The sequence below is a fragment of the Erpetoichthys calabaricus genome, chromosome 5 (assembly GCF_900747795.2).
Source record: "Erpetoichthys calabaricus chromosome 5, fErpCal1.3, whole genome shotgun sequence".
NCBI lineage: Eukaryota > Metazoa > Chordata > Cladistia > Polypteriformes > Polypteridae > Erpetoichthys > Erpetoichthys calabaricus.
Window position 1 is genome coordinate 71875157 of NC_041398.2, and position 25881 is coordinate 71901037.

General features: G+C 35.8%; 1 long non-coding RNA gene across 1 annotated transcript; it reads left to right on the forward strand.

The window, feature by feature from the left end:
* LOC114652626 (uncharacterized) lies at positions 1-21580 on the forward strand. The gene is made up of 3 exons (XR_003716392.2): positions 1-35; positions 19804-19904; positions 20712-21580. It is a non-coding gene; the product is annotated as an uncharacterized LOC114652626 (long non-coding RNA).
* The last annotated feature ends 4301 nt before the right edge of the window (positions 21581-25881 follow it).

Here is a 25881-nt window from a genome sequence, read left to right on the forward strand (position 1 = left end):
GGAACGGGAACATAAGGCTGCAGGCAAAGGACTTGGTGAGTGAAATTAAAAGCCTTTTGTTTCATCAGGGGAAAACATTCCTGACTTGATGTTTGTGCAAAAAATTGAAAAACACTTTTAAGACCTTTGCTGAAAACTGTTTGGAATCAAATGATGTGTTTTTCAACAAGGTTACCACTCCGAGCACAAATACACATAGGAGGGAAAGAAAAGGGTGCTTTTTTCATCTTTCATTTTAAATAATTTATTTGAAAACCTTTGGGATTTAACTTGGAAAAGTTCCCAGAGGTAAGAAATTTAAGTAACATTACTGAAAAAAGCAGAAGAATGAAACGAGGAGGTGGTGTATGATATACAGGAGTATAATCAAGTTATAATTAAGAGCTTTACTCATGTCCCAATCATTTCTAGAATGACAATGAATAATATTGTTCTAGTTAAAAGGGACCTGTTTTAGAAGTGATTATATTCCTTAATACAGCAAAATAAATTCAGCACAGATTTGTTAATTAATAATTAATTAACAAATGAAAGAAAGTATAATAAAGCTCTTTGGACATAAATGAATATTAATTAATACAGTGCGGGAGAGTCTCATTTATGAATGTGTGAATTTTACAGTAGTTGTTGTGAATAAGATGCTGCAATACCATTAATTCCCTCACAAGGGTAATCTATTAAGCCTGAATTCAGTATTAACAGAATAAATCAGGAATGTATATATTATATAAGGAAAATTATTCAGAACAACATAATGTGCACCAAACAAAGGGAAAATAAAATTTTTAAAATGCAATTAGGGTTTGAAATTTGCACAAAATGTGTGTACAAGATGCCATATGTTCCTGACAAGTATCAATGGCAAAAAATATTAACTTACATAAGAACTACGAATGAATATATTCTTTGGGATTTTTAATAGCATGAAGCAGATCACTTTTAAAACATGTTTGCTGGTTTGTTCCTTACTTTCCGCCATTTTTACTTTTGTTAATTGAGGTGCTAATTCACAATTTATAGCTCTTTCTATTTTTATTTTGTTGTTTCTGCCTTCACAAATTGCAAAACATTTCCTCTTTGATGCCATTTGCTGTATGCTAGATTGACAGGAGTTTACGGTTCTTGAATGTCACCTTACCTCTGTGACCACATGCAGGCCTTCAGTGGCCTCTAGTATAGCATCCCTCAAGGTTCTCTACTCAGTCCTCTTCTTTTTAATATTGACGTGCTGGGCTACAGGATTCATCAGAACAACCTCATGTGCCTCTATGAAGAATATTACAATGTATTTGAAGCTACGTTAAGTGAGGGTAGGAGCTAAATTAATATTGACTATGTTCTGTGTAATGTGGACAACATGCATAGGTTAAAGTGGTGATAGGAAAAAACTGACAGTCAATAGCTTTAAAAAAAACAGAAAAATGTGTGGGGTCCCATGAAATAGTTGACCATAATAGCTGGTGGTATCATTGTTAACAAAACGAGATTGCATGTTTCAAATATTTATTTTTCAAAAGCAGGAGTTGCAGTGTGACCATTTTGCCAGTTGCTTAAGAACAATATAATACTGAAATTTAATACAGAGTCGCATTTGGTACTTGAACTGAAACCTCTGATTTACAGAAAATGTCTGGATAAACTGAACTTTTAACATACAGTATAAAGAAGATAATTGACAGTTACATTTCTAAGTATACACAGGACTTGCAGATTAAGTTACGGTATTTTTTGTAATTGTCTTGGACTATAACTGTTTTAAGATTTTTTTCACCTTCCTCAACACAGGTACAACCTTTTGTCCTCTTTATTCTTAGCATAGAATTAATCCAAACAAAATTAATCTTATTCTAAAACCTAATGTGCTTATATTGTCTTTTTTGCTTTAAGTTTTGGTCATATAATGCTTAGCTGGGAGCATATTCTATTTTCTAATGAAGAAACAATAAAAATGCATGCCTGAATACATTGGAGTAGTATTATCAAATTAGCTGAAGGAAATCAAGCTGTCAGGTAGGGAATGACCATTTTCTGTTAAAAAAATAAAAACTAATCCTGATTTTCTTGCTCTTGTTTTGTTGTTTTCAGTAGTCTGAACTTGGAAAAATCATAGGGAAATGCAGTGGATTTAGGAAGTATCCAGACCCATTCACTTTCTGCACACTTTATTCTGTTGTAGATTTCATTTTAAATAGATACATTTGCCATTTTTCTCCATCAATCTGTATTCAACAATCCATTAGTTCAAAGTGAGATCATGCTTGTAGACAGGGTCATTGCATTGCTGAAAGGTGAACCATCGCCCCAGTCTGAAGTTGTGTGCACTCCGGAGCAGGTTTTCTACAAGTACCACTCTGTCATTAGTTGCATTCATCCTTCTCTTTAATAATTTTCTGGCATTCGCCGAGAATATAATTTATTGCTCATTTTTTGTTTTGGATTCACCTTTTATTTTGGTAAAGTAGTAATAGTAATTTATTTGTGTGTTTCTAAGGGCAAATCTTGCTTGTGGGTGGAGTGATGGGTACACCAAAACAGGTATATTGCTTAGGGCTCCAAAATGAGTGTAAGAGACCCATAATCCATTATCCCATTTACATCAGACCTGTTTGGAGTCACAGCATCAACATCAGATCCAGTGTAGAAACACAACCTAAATATGGTTCCATTACAGGGTGTCTAAACATACACCCTCACTCTCTTATATGGAGCAACTAGAGTCAAAACTACATTAATGTCCATGCTTTTTGGGTGGTCGGTTCCAAAAACATAAAGATAATTAAGAAACAAATATCATAAGAGAATAGAATAACATTGGATTAAAACATTGCTTACATTTTAAGTCTTTGAAAAGAAAATGAAAGAAAAAAATTGTATGGGCATGATTAGCTATGAACAGGAAATCCTGTTTAAAATCTTCTTAATAAGTCTTTGTGCACCTACTACTACGAATTACTGTCAATTAAACAGGAATTTAGTGGCTCAGCATGCATTTAGAATATAATGCTATGACAGAACATATTTTAAATCTGAGATGGTACAATCAATAGTACCTGTACATGACAATCATTTATTTCAACCTTCCAGAATTTACATATTTTTTTAACTAATTTGTTTTGACAATATTTTTGCTTCTGTTGAAAACTGAGCATTAATACTTCCATAAATAGGATTATAATTTAATGCAAGTTTTATTGAGTTTTATTGTGCTTAAAAATCATCATGATTATATTCTGCTTGAAGTCTCACACTTTATTTCAAACTGAAGAATGGATAAAGCTTGGGAAACGTCATTTCTCAGAGAAGACAGACAGCAGAGCAATTGTACAAAAGCAGTGGTGCATCACAGTAGAGAGCACTCCCTTAGGCGGAAAGGGCTCAACAGAATTCAGTGACACTGTCCAAAGGATCATCATCTGGGATCTCCGACAGCTGCTTTCCAACATAAATTGCAGACTGTATTATGTAAAGACATGAGCTGTAGAGCCAAGTTATACGTTGTAGCAGAAGCTGATGTTTAGCAGAAATCATGGGGCCATGGTGTTGGACGTCTTAGCCTCCCTGGGACAAGGTGCTGACCTTTATAGTGAAAACATTCTAATCAGACAGACTATATCTTCAGTACCTTCTCATAAGTGGTCTTAGAATAAATATGTTGTAGGCAAAGAAATTATGATCTCATGCAACATTTTCTTAACTTGATCTGGTGTGTTTTTTGGGGGTTAACTGGCCGTAAGGTCTTTCTATAGAATAGGGTCAGATTCCAGCAATTCCCTGACATAAACAGAGAGAAAAGCAGGTACTAGAAGAGATGTTTAGTAGTGTACTGCGAGCACAGAAAGGAGGGCACCACCAGTAGGCAGGATACCCTATATTTGTATTGATTGCCTCAAAGAGAAAACGGCAGAGTCACTAAGAACCACAACGAGGAACTGCAGCAGAGCTGCCTCAGAGACCTAGGGCCTCATGTATAATGCCATGCGTAGAACTCACACTATGACATGGTGTAAGCACAAAAACGGAAATGTTCGTACGCACAAAAAAATCCAGATGCATAAATCTGTGCGAACGCCAATTTCCACGTTCTTCCGCCACATAAATCTCGGTCAGCGTGAAAAGTAACACACATGCACGCGCCTGCTGTCCTGTACTAATTGTTGGTTTAAATAGTGGTATAAACAACAAAAGGAAGTTGATCAAGTGACATAGCGTGTCAGAGAAACTCAAAAGGTCAAGTTCACAAAGTCGCACAGTGCCCAAAATAAAAAAGAAGTTGTCAGATATCAAGGTCGCCAAGAAAAGGCGAGACGTAGCCCACCGTCTGAGTGTTATATGAAAGCATATTAGGGTACAGAGAAAAAAAAAAGGCACACTTGGGAAAAAAGCACGAAATGTCAACTTTAATCTCAAAATTTCCACTTTAATCACGTAGTTTATTTTGTCATTAAATTAGAACATCATAAACTTCATGTTAAAATCGTTTAATTTACTAGTTTCTCAAACCCCATTGTAACTAAAGTAGCATGTTAAATGCTTTGTTTTGCATTTGATCTTCTCTATGTGTGTGAATCACTACGTGCTTCCGGGCTTTCTCTTCCTCTGCCAGGACACAGAATCCATTACATTCGTAATATTACAGCTCTCTGAATAATTAAAATACTGAGATGTATACATGATATCATTTTCATGATGATAGGAGTTAAAGCATGTTATTAAACATGGGAACACCGTGGCGCAGTGATTGTTCATGTCTCACGCAAGATGCTTGCTGCGCCATGCACGACCTTCGATGAAATTCTTTATTGTAGCAGTACTGTCTCTTTCAAATGTACTAACCTCCAATTCCTGTCCTTACTTTTCTTTCTCCAAATACCCAATCGCCACACAATCAGCTCTGTAATAGACGTTAAGCCATCTGTAAGCTTAGAATGCCGATTCTTCAAAACTTTTAAGGAACATTGAAATATCTTCGTAGTACATGTTTAATTATTCTATCCATCTATCCTTCCAGTGTCGCGCCAGCACAAGCAAGAATACAGCGCGTGGCAGGAACAATCCATGAACGGAGCGCCAGCGCCTCGTTAGCGCTGCGGCACCGTGTCCTCACATGTTTAATTATTAACAATATAGATTATTTAAATGAAGTTAAAGTTTTATCTATATAATAAAATAAATATATTTCATCTTAAAAATTATATCGTCATCATATGTAAATACGCGCTTTATAAAGTGGCTCAGATTGTGCAATATTATAACTGTAGTGCAAGTTTACAGTGAGGTAATTATACTTATAAGTACAAACAGTTCTACAAGGAGCACTTGATAGACTGATTGAGTGCGTTTATAGTTCTTGGGATGAAACTGTTTCAAGGCTTTGAAATGTTTGCTGTGTGAGAGCAGTTCAAATAGGCAGCATGGCTGAGGCAGCATGTGCTTGATGCTGTATATTGATAATTCTCTTTCCGATCAGCTGCTGTAGATCTGTGATTCCCCACTCAGATATAGTGATATAAATACTCCGAGTGGTGTAGTAAGAGTAATATGGAAAAAGATGATCCACTGTGGCAACCCCTAATGGGAGCAGCTGAAAGAAGTAAAAGAAGGTGCAGTGAGAGTAACGCTAAAGCAGCTATGGTATTTGGAATACTTTGGCTATTCCCTGGACCATTATATTGTTACAGGTTAATTACAATCAGATGCCTTAAACTAATAAACAATATGTAGTTAGTTTCAGTGTATATGATAAAGCTGCGTCAGGGATGTGGATCTAAAAAAGAAAGAGTAACCACACAGGAACAGTAGCACTGTATTGACGCTGGGTGCCGCCAGTTTGCAAAACCGAGTGGAGAAATTGAGTATGCCAGGGTTGGAGCTACCGTAAAAATGTGTGTGGCTTTACGGCAAGTTTAGGTTTTATACATCGCGATTTGAGCGTGGAAATGTGCATACGCAACATTTTTGTGCATACATACCGTTTATACATGAGGCCCCTGGCCTTTAAAAACTATAGAAGGCTAAGGGATGCAATGGTGTCAGGGGCAATCAAAGGACCGTGTACCTTAATGCCCCTGAACCTTTATAAAAGTGATTGTAGGGCTGAAATAAAAACCTCTCCACCTGAGCTAAAGAGTTAGGAGGACAGTTTGGGGCAAGCATTTGCCTCAAAGGAAGAAAGTGCCCTGAATGAAGTGAAGAATGATAATGAAATAAAAGGTGAGTCAGGGGATCAATCTAAATGTGTAAGGTTACCTTTGTTCACCTCTCACTGAATTAATAAGATACTTTATTTTGTATTTTGACCTCTCTGGTATCATTTTCAGTTTGAGCCACTATGAGAGCACCTCCCTCATTTATCATTTTTGAAATTTTAGAATGGTTATGCTTAGTATCAGAATGAATAATAACAGGTTGTTACACATATTTGACCTGCCAGGGTAATGTCAGAGGGTGGAAAGCTACTGTAGTAGAGCAAAGTAGACAAAAGAAGACATTGTGCATTTCTTTTCATGTTTAACACCATATGTTATAATGATAAATAAAATAAGATTTTGTTTAAATATTTTTCTTCCGTAATTGTATTCTGAGTTTGCTTCCATTATGGCTACTGGCAGTCACAGAGGACATCGACACCTCTTGTTTTCTGTCTACATTTAAAAGTAAAGTATTTAACCTTGAATGAACACCGCCCTCTTACTGTAAAGAGATTCATTTCTTTGAGCCTTAAATCAGCATTCTGTGCATCTGCCACTGATAGTGTGATTGCTAATATCAGAAGCAACAAAGAGGTCACTTTTTCCTTTTTTAGATTCTCACTTGTATTCTGTAACGGTTCAAATGCATCTCATGTAGGTGGAAGCTGCACAATATATTTAAATAATGCATATTTTAGGCTTTGATGATGTGTTCAAATGTATACTGTATACAGCAAGTAGTAATGATAATAGTATCACACAAATAAATAGCATATTCCTTCAAGCTGTCAGGTATTTCCTTTAATGACCTTCAAACTCAGATCTGATGTTAAATATGTATTAGTCCTGGGAAATGCATATTTTAGGTATTATGTAACGCAGACAAATCTCTTTTTTATTCTGCTGTTTGTGTTTGTAAGATCCATGCATTCATCACTAAAACCATTTAATCCAGTTAAGATTCATGGGTGCCAGCCCATTGCAGTAGTGTTAATAATAGGGACAGTAAATTAAAAGAAAACATAGCGTGCTGTACTGATAAAGTACTCCCTGCTACATCTTATAATATTTGTGAAAAAGAGATTCTCATTCCAATGTTATTCATAAATTAGTGACATAAGTCACTTAATAACTCTGAAGAATTCCAGTTGTTCAACAAAAATCAGTATAAATGTTATGTTCTAGGGTAAAACAAGGTAATAGCTCCTACAGCATACAATCTGCAATGAAAAATTCAACATAAATCACAAAATACAGTAATTATTATCCAGCAGTAATTTATCATTGATTTCAATGTTATTGTCAGACAAGGTCAAGGAGCAGTGCATTCTTTCACATCCATCAGCACGGTCACCAAGCTCATCTGATGAGGGTGCCCAAAAGAAGCCAGCAGTGTCTCCCAGTAGAAATTATTCACATGGTATCCAAAAGAAATCATGTACCAGTTTAAAAGCTAACTAATAAAGTAACATGATTGGTAAAGCAGCTGAGCCAGGAAAAGGAAGACGTGTTACAGGTGCAGAGATTTCCACACAAGGAATGAAATATGGTTAGACATAATGCAGTATATCGATTCAGTAACAATAAGCAGTGCCAACAAGTACTAAATGGCTCTGGTGGGTTTGTTGGTGCAAATTTGAGCCAGCCTTATCTGATTCAGTGAAATATGTTGTGATCTTAGAAAGGCTGACCAAAGGCAGAGGAATGATTCAGTCAGGAGATGATGAAAACTAATGGCAGAAAGCAGAGAGCAATATTGGGGGGAAAAAAGTATATCAATTGTCAAGTACAAAATGCAACAGCAAGAATTGTGATCAAAAAGACATGCAAAAGAGCCTGAAAGTAGCTAGTTTTAATTATCCCTAACTAATTTAGAACGATGTTTCTGTTTCTTTGTAATCTATTTGATAGTAAATCTAATAAACAGATGGCAGAAGCTCTGCCCCATTATCTTATATGTGTGGAATGGAAGGAATTAATACAAGGTAATTTCCATACATTATATGTCTGGAAACATACTTTAAAAAAGTACATTGCTAAGTGTTTATGAAACCTGTATTGCTGTAGCAAACTGCACACATCTTTGTGCAAGTTTAATTTAGTTTAGAATTGTGGACATTAGTAAAAGTATCTACTGTAAGTTATTTCTCTATAGGATCTTGTTAAAACTTAGCATTGCCTTTTCCTACTATTGCACTGCAATTTTTCAGTAATATATTGTGGCGAACTGGATGCCCCTGCTGCTTATGTTCCAGGGGAGCAGCCATGGGCAGCTCAGTACCTCCCCCGGGACGCTTGGTGGCAGCCTCCCTGGCCAACGGTGATTCCCCAACCTCCTGCAGGGCTCCATGGGAGATGGAGTCCTCCATAGCCTGGTTGGGGCCGGGGGTGGCCGCTAGGGGGGGCTGTCTGGTTTCAACAGCCTGGCTGGATGAATCTTCAGCCCCACCCGGAAGTGCAATTAGAACCAGGTGGTCAAGCACCGGGAACGCTTCTGGGTGGGCTATAAAAAGGGCCAGCCACCACCACTCAAGAGGCCAGTGTCGGGAGGAGGAGGACTACGCTTGTGGAGGAGTGGTGGTAAAAGGAGAAAGGATTGTTGTGTTGTGTGGAAGAGTGCTTTTGGACTGTATATTGCCTGTGGGTCACGGGGAAGACGTGTGCCCACGGGTGAAGAAAATAAAAGTCTTGTGTGGTTTTACACGTGCCTCTGTGTCCTTCTGTGTTGGGTCAGGCACCTATATAGCGCCTTTTGTTACTATATATATACATTGCATTTATCAACCATATACTATATTAAGAAAAAGATAATTTTATCTATTGTAACACATGAAAATCACATTTTATGAGGAATCCTGTAAATAGATTCACATGATTCATGTGTCATAGGTTGCTTCATAATTAATGCAAATGACACATAAGCATATTTCTGCAAAACACTTATTAAAACACAATTGCATTACAAATGTACAGTCTGAATTACTTTAAATTTGTATTACATGCCACTTGTTAATCAAAATATTCTTGATAAAATTAAAGATGTTTTATGTATTGATTTGCTGTTTCTATATTCTGATGAAATTCTAATTTCTAATTATTTCCAATAAAGCAAAGCACTGCTATTAGTTTTTTCAGTTACTAACTTATGTAAAAGTGAATAACTTTTTACTCTCATTTTTGACACTGTTCCATTTCATTGATGGATGTTATGAAAAGTCAAGCAAAATGACACCTTTTATTGGCTAACTCAAAAGATTACAATATGCAAGCTTTCAAGGCAACTCAGGCCCCTTCTTCAGGCAAGATCATTTTGCTTGTCTTTTCACTACATTCAAACGACTAACACGGTACAATACCCTAGTACTATTGATGGATGTCACTATTTCTGGGAGTTTATTGTGCTCCATTGCCACAGCAATGATCCCATGATCCTTTGGGGAGTGCACGATTGATGACATTATGTTGCGCAACGGTATAAGGGATCACCATAGGACTTTATTCGGTAACTGAGATTGGATAAAACTTTAAAAATTCGTTCAACTTTATTTCTAGCTTTGTTTTCCACCCCTGCAACTATATTTGACTACTGTTCTTTCGGTTTGCATTTTGGTTTTCTTTAATCTACTAGTATAAACCTTACTGTGTTTTTCTGATTATGGTTATTTCTCAGCCCATTCATAACAAAATAATACTGACTAGCTGCTAGTCAGTACAAGTACATGTTTAGGCAATTTTTGACTTGGTTGCTAGAGTATATCTCAAAATAACAAAATCATAACTGTGAAATGACACAATTAAAAAAAAATTGTGGAGAAGGAAAATTGTCAGCCTCTTAAAAAGAACAATTGTAAGATGCCTTACCATATGTCAGTGCAAGGTGTTATAAGGGAGTTTTCACAGGAAGTGAATATTTAGTAATTCTTCGGTAGCTGCAAGCACTATATAAACTTACAGTTAAAAAATAGGACTGATATGATTTGGGAGAGTATCCAATAAAGAGCGATTGATTTGGCAATGGGTGATGTTACATTTCAATGGGCTCTACTCTATGGAGACTCCCAGTTGCATCAAAACACTTGGAAGCCTACTTTCATAGCCATTACCTCAAATACTGTGGAATAGTGCTTACATTTTAGTTAGTAAAAGTTGTATGTACTGTGGTGGGCTGGCCCCCTGCCTGGGGTTTGTTTCCTGCCTTGCACCCTGTGTTTGCTGGGATTGGCTCCAACAGACCCCCGTGACTCTGTAGTTAGGATATAGTGGGTTGGATAATGGATGGAAGTTATATGTAACATACAAAATATAAAGAAATTAACAATATTTCAGCTCAGCTTTAAATCAGAATTATCATTCTTATTTGTTTCACTACATCTAGGAAAATATTTTCTTTACTTTTTAATGTTTATAAAATGTCTGAAAGGCGCTTAAAAATTTTTGTCCAGAATGATGTTAATTTGGTGCAGGCCCAGAACATGTGACCCAGTGAGGCTGGAACTTGATTGCAGCATTCACAGGTTGGATCTTGCCCTGGAAACATTTTGGACAATTTCAAGCAAGACTGATGCACTCGATATATAATTTTGAGCTGAATAATTGTATGCTTTGCACATATGGAGCTCAAATGAATTCTCTGCAATGCTACCTTCCACTCCTTTTCTGATATGTTGAGTGAGAGATCCTTTTCCCATTGTCATCTTGGATCTTTAAAAGGGAGGGATTGTAAAATATTTTTATATATTGCTCGAGACTGAGCAATATTTTTTCCAGCATAGAGGAAGGTGGGAGATGGGGAAAATTGGGCAGGTTCTGTTTGACAAAGTTTCTAATTTGAAAATAGTGAAAAAAATGTATTGCTGTAAAATTAAATTTGGAATGTAATTGTTCATAGGATGCAAAGATGTTGTCTATACAGTATAAAGATCTCTAAGTAATTTAATCCCAAATGTTTTCCAGATATTAAAAACTGCATATGTTTGCGAGGGTTGAAAAAGGTGGTTCTCATGCAGAGGAGCTACAGATAAAAGATTCTCCATCTTAAAATGCTTTCAACATTGGTTCCATGTTCTGAGTGAGTGAAGCACAATTGGGTTATTAGTATATTGGTGATACCTTGCATTTATTGGGGCACAAAGCAGGGAATATAGAGAAGTACTGCAGGATTTTATTTCCATTGCTGACCAAGCCTGTGTATGTTCATCTATTTGTGTCCAGGTTTTTATAGCTTTTATGTTTGCTGCCCAGTAGTAAAACTGAAAGTTAGGCAGAGCCATGCCACCTTCTGTTTTAGGTCTTTGTGGGGTCGCTCTTTGGATACGTGGATGTTTTAGATTCCAAATAAATGAGGTTATGGTTGAATCTAATTGCTTAAAGAATGATGTATTGATGTAAATTGGAATGTTTTGAAATAAAAAGAGAAGCTTAGGAAGGATATTCATCTTAACAATGTTAATTCTTCTAGCTAAAGTGAGGTGGAGGGTTGACCATCTATGCAAGTCTTGCTTCATTTTTTCCATACAGATGGCGAAATTTTGTTGATAAAGAGATTTATGTTTACTAGTGATATTTACCCCTAGGTATTTAAACTGATCTGCAATAATAAAAGGGAAGGTGTCCAATCTAATATTATATGGTTGAGAATTCACTGGAAAGAGCACACTTTTATTCAAATTAATTCTGAGACCAGAGATCTTTTGAAATTCTGTAAGTGCTGTTAAGACTGCAGGCACAGTATTTTGTGGGTCTGATATATACAAAACCATATCATTTGAACATAGAGAAATTTTCTGTTCCAGTCCTTCTCTGATAATCCCCTTTATCTGATAAGCATTTCAACATTGAACTGCCAGTGGTTCAATGGCGATTGCAAATAGCAGTGGTGACAAGGGGCATCCTTGTCTGGTACCACGTTCTAGTTTAAAGTAGTCTGAGCAAATGTTGTTAATACAAACTGAAGCTTTTGGATTGGTATACAGTAGTTTGATTCATGCACAAATGTTCGGGCCAAACCCAAATTTCTCTAATGTAGTGAAAAGGTAGTTCCACTCAATCATATCAAATGCTTATTCTGCATCCAACAATAATAATATCTCCGGGGTGTTTGTCTTTGCAGGTGAATATATTACATTGAACAGGCATCGGAGATTGGAAGCTAAGTGTCGGCCTTTAATAAATCCAGTTTGGTCTTGTGATATTATCGAAGGCAGCACTTTCTCCATCCTTGTAACTAGGACTTTGGAGAGTATCTTAACATCATTATTCGGAAGTGAAATTGGTCTGTATGATGCACATTATAATTAGTCCTTGTTTTGTTTTGGAAAGATGGTGATTAATGCTTGGCGAAAATATTGCGGTAGAGTTTGATTGTCTCTAGCTTCTGCAAATGTTGCTAATAAGAGGAGAGCTAGCTGAGTGGAGAATTTCTTATAAAATTCGACAGGGTAGCCATCAGGGCCTGCTGCTTTCCCACTCTGAAGTGACTTTATAGCATCTAGTAATTCTGATAGCGCCAGAGGTTTATCCAATTCCTCTGCAATAAAAGTATCTATTTATGGTATCTGTAATGTATCCAGAAATGCATTAGATTGTGTGTTGTCTTCTTTGAACTAAGTAGAATATAAGACTTTATAGTAGTCTCTAAATGTGTGCATTTATTTTTATGGTCAATGATTTTATCTCCGTTCGTGTTGGTGATTGCTGGGATTGTATTGCAAACTTCTTGCTTGTGGATTTGTTGAGCTAAGAGCTTATTAGTTTTCTCTCTGTGTTCATAATAATGATTTAAAAATGAGTTGTTCAGTTTCTTTGATTCATAAAAGGTTGAGCTCTGAATGCAGAGCCTGTCTTTTCCTATGAAGAGCTTCACTTGGTCACCTGGGATGTTCTTGATCTATTCTAGCAATTTTGCTGGTTAGCTCTGATACCTTCTTGGTTTCTAATTTATTTCTGTGGGAAAGATATGAAATAATCTGTCCTCTTAAGAAGGCCTATAGAATTTCCCAGATTATTCCTGCAGAGATCTCTGAGGATGTATTTGTCTCTAGGAAGAAACTGATTTGTTTTGATATAAATTCTATACAGTTCTCATCTGCTAATAAAAGTGGGTTAAGACGCCATCTGCGAGATGAGTATGTGGGGCATAATGATTTCAGCTCCAAGATCAGAGGGTCATGATCAGAAATAATAATAGCATCGTACTTGCAAGATTTAATTGCAGGCAAGAAATTATCTTTAAAGAAATAATCAATTCTTGAGTAGCAATGATGCACTGGTGAGTAGAAGGAATATGTTCTTGAGTTTGGGTTTAGAAACCCCCAAGGGTCTGATAAGTTGTGGTCAGTTAAAAACTGTAATTGTCTTTGCAGTGTTAGATGTCATCCCCCCTGTGACAGGAGACCTATCTAAGAGTGGATTTGAAACACAATTAAAGTTCCCAGCCATTATAATTTTATGAGTGTTCAGATTTGGAATAGATGCAAATACATTTTGCATGAATTCCCTATCATCAACATTGGGTGCATAAATATTTATCAAAATCACTTTACAGTTAAATAAGTTGCCCATGACAATCACATATGTCCCTTCAGGATCAGATACTACATCTGATGCTACAAATGAGACTGTTCTATGTATAAGAATTCCCACACCTCTAGTTTTCTTTGCAAAGCTGGAATGGTACATTTGGCCAGAACTGATCTTTGCTTAATAAGTGGGTTTCCTGTAAAAATACTATTTTTGCGTTTAGACCTGTTAGGTGAGAGAATACTTTCTTTCTTTTTCATTCGTGATTCAGGCCTTTGACATTCCAGCTCAGAAAGTTAACTGTCCCATCGTGGAGACATTGATTCTGAATTTTTTATGTCATTTTGTAGTCTTAATTGAAAGTGAGACAGCTTTAACCTTAATTTCCAAATTTCCCACAAGTTATTGCCATGCAGCCTGTTGTTACGTTGGAAGTTATAATTGTAAGGATTAAAAAGATAGATTAGATATAGCTTGCTTTCTTTCTCTCCCCCCCTTATCCCCTCACCCCACCCCCCATTTTGCCTCCCTACATGAGGCTGGACCCCATTTCACAAAGTCCCAGTCCTCTGACATACCTAGAGACAGAGCACGTCCAAAACAAAACAAGCCCTCCAGCAGCGGCATTTGAGGATTAAAAAGTAGAGATATCTATTACCAATAAAGTCTAAATACTATAAGCATAAAATATAATCATCAACAGTCTTGAAATATTAAGACAGTAAACCCAGGGAATGGTGTTAAAAAGTGGCCCTTGATAAGCATAGTAAACCCTAATGCAATAATAACAATAACAATAAACCAAGGGCATGATGTTGAACAGTCTCCTTTAGAATAGTTTAAAAAAAAAAACTACTTTAATTTCTTCCACACATACGTGTGTAACTGTAATTAAAACATAAACAAAAAGTGGCCAAGAAGAAAAAAGGATGTATAATTATGGTACCCGTATCATTGCAAGCAGATCAGACAGCAGGTAATATGTTCTTGCCATACCACCACAGGATGCAACTCACTTTCGTATTTCAAAAAAGCATCAGGAAAAGCTTTCTTAACTCCCTTTCTGCTTCCTCCTTCGAGGAAAAGATATGATATTTGTCTTGAATATCCACTTTTAGTTTGGCAGGATACAAAACAGCTGTATCTGATATCGGCTTTCCGTAACCGCTGTTTAATGTTGTAAAAAGTTGCATGTTTAGCAGCTGTTGAGGGTGAGAAATCAGGGAAAATATGAATGTGGTTATTTTCAAATATAATCTCTTGTTTGTGTCTGAGAAGTGTCATTACAGTAAGCTTAAATTGTAATCTCTCAAAGCGGACAATTAAAGTCCTAGGTTTAGAGGTATTTGATCCACTTATGCAATAAGCTGCTGCTATCTAGGTATCTGATTTAAAGTCCTGTCCAATTATTTTTGAGAATAGTTCAGCTATGAATCTCACTGGGTTTGGACTTTCATGATTCTCAGGTAGACCTTCGATTCTAATATTATTCCTTCTGCATTGTCAGACTTTATGATGGTGCAGTGAGCCCTGGGTTCTTCATGGTGCAGGGCAATGCCCGGCCTCATGTGGTGAGTGTGTAGGCAATTCCTGATTGATGAACGCATTGATGCCATTGACAGGCCCACACGTTCCCCAGTCCTGAATTCAATTGAGAACATTTGGGATATTATGTATTGGTGCATCCGACGCTGCCAAGTAGCACCACAAACTGTCCAGGAGCTCACTGATGCCCTGATCCAGGTCTGGGAGGGGATTCCCCTGGACACCATCTGCCATCTCATCAGAAGCATGTCCAGATATTGTTCGGAGTGCATACAGTCACGTGGGGGACAAACACACTACTTAGTCACATTATGAGTTGCCATGATAAAATTCACACAAGTTGGATCAGCCTATGGTTTCAATTTTTGACATTGATTTTTGGTGTAATGCTGATACCAGCCTACAATGGGTTGGTGACTGTGGGTCCCATTGATTGTTGTTACATCGTTTTGTTCTCAATGAATTACACAGTATTACTAAGTAAAGATTTTCCACTTGAATATTTTCTTCATCAAATTCTGATGTGTGATTTAAGTGTTCCCTCAATTTCCAAAACAGCATTAAGACTGATGATGAAAAAAATCATAAACTTTAAAATAATGTTTCCAATTGAGAAACTAATGTCAGAAATGGATTCTGTTGCATGAAAACCCCAAAATTGTGTACGTAATTTACAAACAGACAGAGAATAAAGGAAAATTATAGAAAATGTCAATCATGACAGTAATATTGTATCAATTTTGAGTTTTTTAATTTCACCCAAAAGAAAATCCTGCCTTTGTATTTACTAATACAAGTTAAAATGCAAATATCTAGGACTGCACGATTATCTTTTCTAAGTTGTTTCTTATGTTTTTGCATTTTTAAATATAAACAAATTAAATATGGTGTCTTTCATTCCTGTCTTATGAAAATGAGTGTTGAAGAAACAAGATGCACTGGAGTGGCATACTCGCTCTAACTGTTGGCAGCTGAAATTTCAAGAGTGTAACTGTGCATTCACTATATGTTTTTATTTTCTGAATAATTAAATAGAGAATTCAAAGTAGGTTATGTGTTATTAAAGATTATTTAAAGTGACTTTTTTTAGATTAAAATTTGCTTTAAGAAGTTGCTGAACTGAATTTCAATTTCATAAACCTCAATACTAAATAATACATTATAAGGATTTTTTTGTCATTTCAGTAATGTGACACATCAGAGGCTAATACAGTAGGTATAAATTGCTTGCCCACTACAAGCTTATTCATCTCCATTATGGACATACCCAGCACTTCTCTTGTGTGTATATAAATTCTCCAAGCACATTTATGGTATGGAGTAGCCCTAAAATCACACATACTGAGCTCATGCATTGCCAGTGTCACAAAGGCCACAAGAGGTCATAACATTCACTTGTCAAATTTGTGTTGGATTTTCTAAAGAAAATAATTATTTTGTGCATAATGATACAGATCACAAAAGTAATGAAACTATTAGCTGTATGTTTTTAGGTTGTACTTTCAGAAAAATATTCATGTTATTTTTTTCACTCAAGAGCAGAACACAACTCCCATAAAGTAAAAGACTTTAAAGTTGGATTTATCACAAGAGTTCATTCACAAGAGTCACTAGACAGTTTTAAAGCTAATAGGCTTCTATTTTGCCTTTATTCTACTGAATGTGAAAATGAAGATTCAAGCCAGGAAAGAAACACAGAAACAAAGGATGACCTCCCAAGAACAAGTGAGCAGAGTTTAGCATCAATATCATTGAAACTGGAAAATATTTTTCATGTACTTAAACTGTTGATCTTGTGTTAGATGAATTGCATTTTTGTTTGGTTCTGCATCTGTGCCAGTCATACAAAGTGTTGTCTCAGATATTTTTATAAATCATGATTTCAGTATGGATCAGCTAACCATTAAAGAGCTTCCATCTCTTACAAACCCCAGAAACAAAGCTCTTGGAAGGAGTGATCCACTTATAAGTGTCTTTAAACATGGAGATTATTGCAAAAATAACTTCAGTGTTATTGTACCTGTGGAGAATATCCTTGATTTAAAAAAGAATATTATTTTTCAGTACATTTCTTTATTACCAATTTTGCAAAAAGTGCTGAATAATTAAGTGCTTGATCTGGTCACTGAAAGCAGTATAGCTCAGGAGAGTACAAGGATAGGGGCAGGGGGAGTATGCAGGTCTTTTTGAGATGGGCAGCATTTTAAAACTAATAAATGTCTTTTTGGAAAACATTTCAGACTCTCAATAAGCCTTTATATATACGACTTTGAAAACTGTAACCCACTTGGCACATTATGTGAGAAGCATAAGCTTTGTGATATAATTTTGGCTGTAACTAGCTGTAATTACATCTGGCCTGAAGAAGGGGCCTGAGTTGCCTCGAAAGCTTGCATATTGTAATCTTTTTAGTTAGCCAATAAAAAGTGTCATTTTGTTTGACTTTTCACTACATTCATAATGGCTAACACGGTACAACGCCCTAGTACTACTGTAATTGTTGAAAGTTTTCCTTGTTGGCGAGGGGTACGTTTTCCTGATATCATGGCCATGATTCTTATTTTTTTTTTTATCACTGGTCAGACCAGAACAGTACTTGAACATACCCTCATTTTTTTGCAGTGCAAACAAAAAGTAACCTCCAATAGTAAAGTGGCTAAAGACTCTTTGTCATGCGGTCTTTGAACCACCTTCCACCTCCTCTCTGGAGCTAAAGATAATTCCAGGAAACTGACCTTACAAGCTGGAATACCTAATTAAATTGATGCCATATGTCATAATTCACACATAGTTTTGAATTTGATGGGAAACAAAGGCTTCTGCTTCAGGATGATGATCATGAAAACAAATTCATCAAACTAACATCAACTGCAGAGATCCAAAACAGTGGAACAGAAGTAGTGGAATGGACTCTGAAGGTCAGTATTCTCTAGTGGCCGCAGCCCATGTTATAGAGGATTCTACATCTGTTTCTTCATGTGTTACAGCTGACACACTTCGTCTTCAACTCTGTTGCATACTGTCGGTGTATTTGCTTGTGAGACTGACAGCAAAATTCATGAGGTTCTTGAATCAGCAGCTATTTCAGCTTCAGAAAAAGATATCCAAAATGTAATAAAATGTGGCATCTTAAGAAGCTACTCACTTGTTATCCTATTTTCTCCATGATGGTCATTTGTCACATATCATTTATAACTTCATTTTGCACAAAAACAAGCACTGCACTTAATAAAACTTCCATACAAGCTAAAGCAAATGTTTAACAAATTAGACAATGTACGCATGGTATAACATTATGGTGCGTTCAGTAAGTTAACTGATTTGAAAATTAGAGCATTTCACATTTTTGTTCGCTTCATCCAAGAGACAGTTATTAGATTTTTGTTTATTAAATAGTTTTTTTTAACAATGAGTAAACTTCAAAAATAATAGCAATAATTGGACACAATTACATGGAGTGTTTGTGAATAATTGTTGACACACTTCTTCTTCAACTTGTCATCAGTTTCTGACAGATCATCAAGACCCTCCTCATGTCCACTGGTATTCCAGATCCTACGTTTCTCATATGATACAGAAGTTCAACTAAAAAGTGGAAGCGATGAATCTATCATCCAAAGTCAGGTCAAACATTCTAGAGTGTTTAGCAGAGGAAGTAATAAAATTCAAAACGTACATAGCATCCATGTTAAAACTGACAGATTTGTGTTATTTTCAAGTTTTACTGATCTATAAAAGGCAGGTTAAAGGCTCTCTTCTTTCTCAAATTTAAGGACACAGCACATCTAGGTAATGATGCAGTTTGTGCAATAGTAGCATTTCCTATAATATCATTTTACTACAAAACAGTTGTCATTTTGATTTTGCTATCTTTAGCAAGCAGTTACTGATTATTCAAAGAGGATGAGAGAAATCTGACTTAATATAAAGTAACTGGTCATTTGCCATTTGTTTTTGGGATGATTTATTTATTAATTATTATCAATATATAAATGGAAATAAACAGCTGTTGTTCAAAAATGTATAAATTACAGAATACCGTCCAATAAAAAAATATCCTTTGAGGGACTATAAGTAATGGAATAGGGTAATGAGAGAAAGATTTGTTCACTGATAGAGAAAATCAGATAAACACACCTATGTTGATTTAAGCATTTTTGCGGAAAACAAAAAATAATTACCTGCAACTGACTTTTTGACACTAAGCATTTAAAAACACATAATCATCATCAATGCTTTTATAGCACATTATGCATTGTTAGAGTTCTTGGGTTTAACCATACATTTAATCAGCAGCTCTGTTTCAGTGAGTTTCTTCCAAGTACACCAAGGCTGTATAACGCAGGCCCCGAGTTGTCCCTTCTTTTACTGTATTTTTCAATTAATTATTATAATGCATTTTCAAATTTGTGACATCCTGCCATGATGAAAAACAGAGCTTTTTATTTGGGCAAAATAATTAGTCTTTAAAGTCCATTGATTCAGATGTTTATTTTATGTTCATATGATTTTTTGTTGGCTTGAATGTATAAAAAATTTTTTTCCCAACCAGCAGAATGAAAACATACAAATTAGAAGAGAGTGCATCCTCAAGGCATTGTGTGCACATCTGAAAGAAAACAGCAGAGAACTTGTGAAAATGTTCTGTATATGGTAGGTTATCACATTTAAATTTCCACCATTTATATTTCAAGAGATGTGCCAGTTTTTATACTGATACATCTAATTTTGACAATAGAATTAATAGACTTTGCCTTACTATTAATGTTGTACATTTTTGCTTCCACTGGTTAATTTTGCAGTATTACCAAATTAGTTGTTTATTTCATTGTGCACCTTTTCAAATAATATTTCAGAAAAATTCTAGCTTGCTTTAAAAGAACTGTGTGTGTGTGTTTGTGTGTGTTGGCGTGTGTGTGTATGTGTACATTGTGTTATATTCACACACAAAAAAATTAGTCCAGAAAGGCATGCACTTTTCGAAGAAGACACAGTTGGTTATGGTGCTATTGCGACATGCAAGATTTCACAGAAATTGAACTGCCATTGGACAACTTATTCTGTTAAACCATTGTAAATGCTTCAGCACTTCTTTATTTAACTTTTTCAGATCTTAGTAATGAAACAGTCAAAAGTCATATCTATAAAATATTTCAAACTTGTTTTGAAATAACTCAATAAATTCAGTAATGTTGAGATAATGTAGTTATTCTGCATAGCTCCACCTAAGTACACATTTTCGTTTTGATGCTGTTGATTAATTTTAACTAATTTGACCACAAACAAAAAGTCTTGTTTGGCAGCTTCAGACTGGTGATGAAAATGAAACTGTTGCTTGAAATGTCCAAAATAATGCTTATTGAGAGTCAGGTTGTGTAATCTGACAAAGATAAAATAGAGGCATTCATCAAAATAGTGTTACCTAGATAGCAGATACTGATTTATATCTGTGTTCTCTAGGGCATTGATGTGAATGGAATGCAAAAGGATTTGGAGCAAACAGTCATGGCAGTGTCTGTAATCAGGGAGGAAGGAGCTGAGGCCACTGATGAACCCAAAGATTCTGAGAATAACAATTAACGGTGTGGATGACACTCAAACTTTGAGAAATGTGACACTAGGTTCTGCCATGTTGGTTGACCTTATACATATATACCCTAAACCTTTTCTATCCAGACAAGCTAATTTTTTTTTTGTTCTTCATTTCACCTTACACAATTTCTTGTATTAGGAATGTGTTGGTTTTTGCATACCCCTGACTGACTGGGATGACAGCGCAGGGTCAGCTGTTATACAGCACCCCTGGAGCAATTGCAGGACCCCTGGAGCAATTGCAGGTTAAGGGCCTTGCTCAAGGGCCCAGCAGTGTTGGATCTCTTTTGGCAGTAACAGGGATTTGAACTGGCAACCTTCTGGATACCAGCACAGATCCTTACCCTCAGAGCCACCACCCCTCCCTCTAGTCCTACAGAAAATTGTTATGAATCTGGAATGCCAAAGACTTTAACCAAAAGTGCAATCCCATTAAAACCAAGCTGCTTGGAAAGTAGCCACTTGCTGATACACTTCCAGGAAGACTGGTTCAACTCTAATCATTCTGTATTATTTTTAAACTTTGAATAAGTTGCTTGATGTCACAGGCGTCTTCTCTGATTTATACACTAAAGACTTGTGAAGAATCAATTCCCCCTCACAGTCCTGTAAAGAATGTACAAGCTGCAGTTATTGTTAAACACTTTTGTATTGTTTTAGCACTTATAAAACTGTGCTTACTGAAAATGTAGTTCTAGTGTCAAGTTAAACATTTTTTAAAAAAAATGGTTTATTACACAGTGCCATCAAAGTTCCTTATTTGTATTAAATATTTTTAGTTATTTTAATTCCATTTTCTGTAAATCTTTGCAAAAGCTTGACATATTTACAATTTTACATGTTTTAAATAGCCCAAGTTTTTGGAGTGACTGTTTAATGAAATGTGTAACACCTTGGAATTTTCAGTTTTTGGTGTTTTAAACTTTTTTCAGTTGTTACTAGAAGTCCTGATAACAGACATAAAGCTATTATGACTTTCAGTGTCATTTGTATTCTGAATAAAATGTTCCCTTGTCTACGGTTTTGGTCTGTTTCTGGTTTATTTAACTCTCATTTACATTTACTATGTAGGCTACAACCAATGGGAATAGCTTGTTTAACCAGGTTTACTGTTTGTACTACACAATATTTGTATTTCTAGCTCATTATACTGAAATCTCATATTTTTTTAAGGAATGGAGTTAATTAATTTTTTAACAGAAGAGCATTTAAGAATTGTTGAATAAACACAATAATTTTCATTTACTGCTCATAATGAAAGTAGTAACACTTAAGACACAACTAAATTGTGGACAACTAGTAGAAGTGGCCAGGGAGAGGGAAGTCTGGGCATCTGTGCTCAAGCTGCTGCCCCCGTGACCTGATCTCAGATAAGCGGAAGAGGATGGATGGATGGATGGATGGATAAATTGTGGACATGTTTAATTATTGGCTTTGGGCAACAGTGTTGTTCTGTATTTTTGTTTTAATTTTTAGCATTAAGTATTATTTTGTTTTAGACTTGATTTGATTTACAGACCAAAATACAATTTTTAGCTTTTAATTTTAGTTTTTGCTGCTTTTTTTACTAACATCAGGAATCAGTGTTTTCCCCCAAATTCCAGAGAGCTACCTGTGCATTTCACTAGGTAGTTGGTTCTGGCCCCATGTGCATAATGAACGCTGATGGGGAAATTTTTCATCAAGGCCACAGTGACAGTTATTGGGTCAGTTATTGGGTTTAACCCGAATCTTCAGGTGGTTGGGCATTCTATAGTTAAAGCAATGTTGCTGTGCTTGCCACTTTTTGGTGTATTTTCGTATAATGCAGAAAGCACCTATTGTGAAAGCCCATGTCTGTCCACCTGTCTACCTGTCAGTCCACATGAAACAACTTGGCTTCCCCTCAGAGTAATTTTGTTGAGATATGGCACATTTATTCTTTGAAGAACAAATTGTTGTGTAGAATGTTTTAAAATGTCAAAATTTCCCATTGAAAAACATTGCTCAAATTAGCTAACTCTTCCATCTTGAAATGGAGAATTGTTCTGTGTGACTTCAGTTAGGACTTAATTTATTGTTTCACTTTATGTCAAGACTGGTTTCTTGAACTTGTGAACTTTGTTATGTTTTCCTTGGTTTCTTGTCTAGCAGCTGCTCGGATGTCCAATGCAATTGTGTCAAACGCTAGGTAGAACACATGTGTGTACAAACAGCTCACACTGCAGTGCCCTTCTCCTGCATCTTTAGGTAAGTTATTTTATACAATACAAAAATAGTCTCCTCTCTGGAAATTAATGGAAGGGAAAAGCAATTATTATACAAGCATATGTAGGACTGAATTGATTGAACAGTGTTATCTGCAGTTTATTACTGTAAAGAATAGAAGTTATCAACCTGAGCTAATGGGTGTTTGAACTGATTAATAAAATGGGAAAGGAGCACCTACCTAACTGACATAAACATAGGACAGGTTTAGAAATAGACAGTGGAGTTGGGAGGTGGGACACTTCAGTGACATGTGACCCTGATCTCTGGCAGCCAGCCCTTGATCTTTCAGTCCCAGATATATACAAACAATCACGACAAGCCCCTGATCTTCTTCCCCATCGTGTACCATTTGTATTCCTGTTATGCAATAAATTAGTTCCTTTTCAAATTCTTATTTATTTATATAATTGTAATGAATTTCTGTGTTTTAGCTAATATTAATATCAATATGGGGAGCTTATTTCAGCTCATTTTTTTCTTTTGGTATGTCATGCTTGGGCACCTGAGGATCACCTTCCAGGCTCATATAAGGTATGCAATAACCTGCTGCAACAAGAGGGGGTGCCACATCTCTTTTCTTCTCAGTAGTTCTGAGAAGCTGCCCAAGGAAGGAAGACCAGCCATGCCCAAACTTGACAAAGCCATGTCTTCTTTTGGTCAGGACAGCATAAATACCAGGGCTCCAGGAAGATGATGGCCCAGTTGAGGGAACTATGTCCCACATGGCTGCCAGACACAGACCTGCTTAAAAGACTTGAAAATGCAGAGAAGTCACTGAAGCTTGAAAGGCAGATTTTTGCATCAATTTTCTGTTGCGCCACCATACACATTTTTGTTTTTTATAGTATAGCTAGTATTTGTATTTTTATATTAATGGACATTTTTTAATTGCTAATTATTGGATATTACTCTTTTGGGAAAATTGAACAACAATTATTCAGACACTCCAAGTAATTGTGTCCAATTATTGTTATTATTTTTGAAATTTACTCATTGTTAAAAAAATATTTAATAAACAAAAATGTAATAACTGTCTGTTGGATGAAGTAAACAAAAATGTGAAATGCTCTAATTTTCAAATCAGTTAACTTACTTACTGAACGCACCATAATGTTATACCATGCGTACATTGTCTAATTTGTTAAACATTTGCTTTAACTTGTAGGGAAGTTTTATTAAGTACAGTACTTGTTTTTTGTGCAAAATTAAATTACAAATGATATGTGACAAATGACTGTCACGGAGAAAATAGGATAACAAGTGAGTAGCTTTTAAAGATGACACATTTATCACATTCTGGATATGTTTTTCCAAAGCTGAAATAGCTGTTGATTCAAGAATCTCATGAATTTTGCTGTCAGTCTCACAAGCAAATGCACCAACAGTATGCAACAGAGAGTAATTCAGGAACACAGTGAATGGCTTCCATGCTTGAATGAAGAGGGGAAAGATCTTTAAGGAAATGAGCAAAAAACCAACAATGCAAATCTCAGACACTAAAAATTGGTCTATCCCCATATTGTAGTTGATTCATTTTGATATCCTTGCAATTATATCACTTCAAAAAAAATAAAAACAGCCATTGACCAGTTATCTTTCTTTTTTTTTTTTGCTTCAGTTCTGTTACTGTCAACACTAGAATGCATTGAAAACCCAAACTAAATTTGGTGCAGCCCTGGGCTGGGCTTAACAGCCAATGAAAATGGAGTTATGGGATTAGTTACTAAAACACTGTTTTTTCAAAGCTGTTCTATTTGGTCATTGACATCATTAATGGCCTTAATTATTTAAAATTTAATAAAAAGGCCTACTCCATGTATTTGCCACTAAAGGCAGTTGTGATTGAATCTAGATGTTAAATTGTCAGTGGCTCTTTTTTCTTAATGGTTACAATATCTACTGCACTAAAAGATTTGCTCTCCCGCTCTGCCACACTATCAGCTGTTACTGATACCAAGGCTAATCACAAATTGGGTTACAAAACAATTAGTGTTAGATTGTAGGAGGAATGAATCACACAGTACATTTCTTGTACATAATAGGAGATCTACCAGATACATGAACACAAAGAACATTAGACTCAGTATACAAATGGGAAACACAATTTCTGTTGTACAGACCTGATATTAGAAAGGAACCAGGAGACTTTTTAGCATTCGGATGCCACAAACCTTAGTTTTCATTTTATTTTTGCTTTTTCGTGTTGCTTTTTTCTTTTTCATTCCAGTACTTATTTATGTCTAAATTCCTAGGATGCATAATATATCATAGTGTCTAAAATTCCAGTCTTATGTGGGAATAATATCAAAAAGCTCAACCTCATGTTGTCTTCTTCACAATAGCTGTGTGTTAAGTCATCACCTGATCATACCTGAAAGGTGGTCTCAGTAATCTACTGTTATTAGAAATTTCTCTGTTAACAGAAGATCATTCTGGAGGGCATTGGTGTTCCACTCCTAATCTACTTTCAAACCACACTGGTTATTTTACTTGAGTCATTTATTTATTCATCATGCAGCATATTTTATTACCACACATATTTCAGCTGTAGAACTATAAGCCAAAATATTTCTAGTCTTATCATCGTGTTTTCTGTAAGGAATACAACTATATTGTATTGTATTGTAGTTCTTGAATATGTTTGATATTCTGTACGTTTGTGTAGTAAATATAGAAAAGTAAAATTTAAAGGGACTGTTGTCATTCTAATGCCCATACTGTATGTACTTTGCATTTTTACTAAAAAATATTTTTTTCAGAATATGTTGATAGGGTGCATTATGTGTCA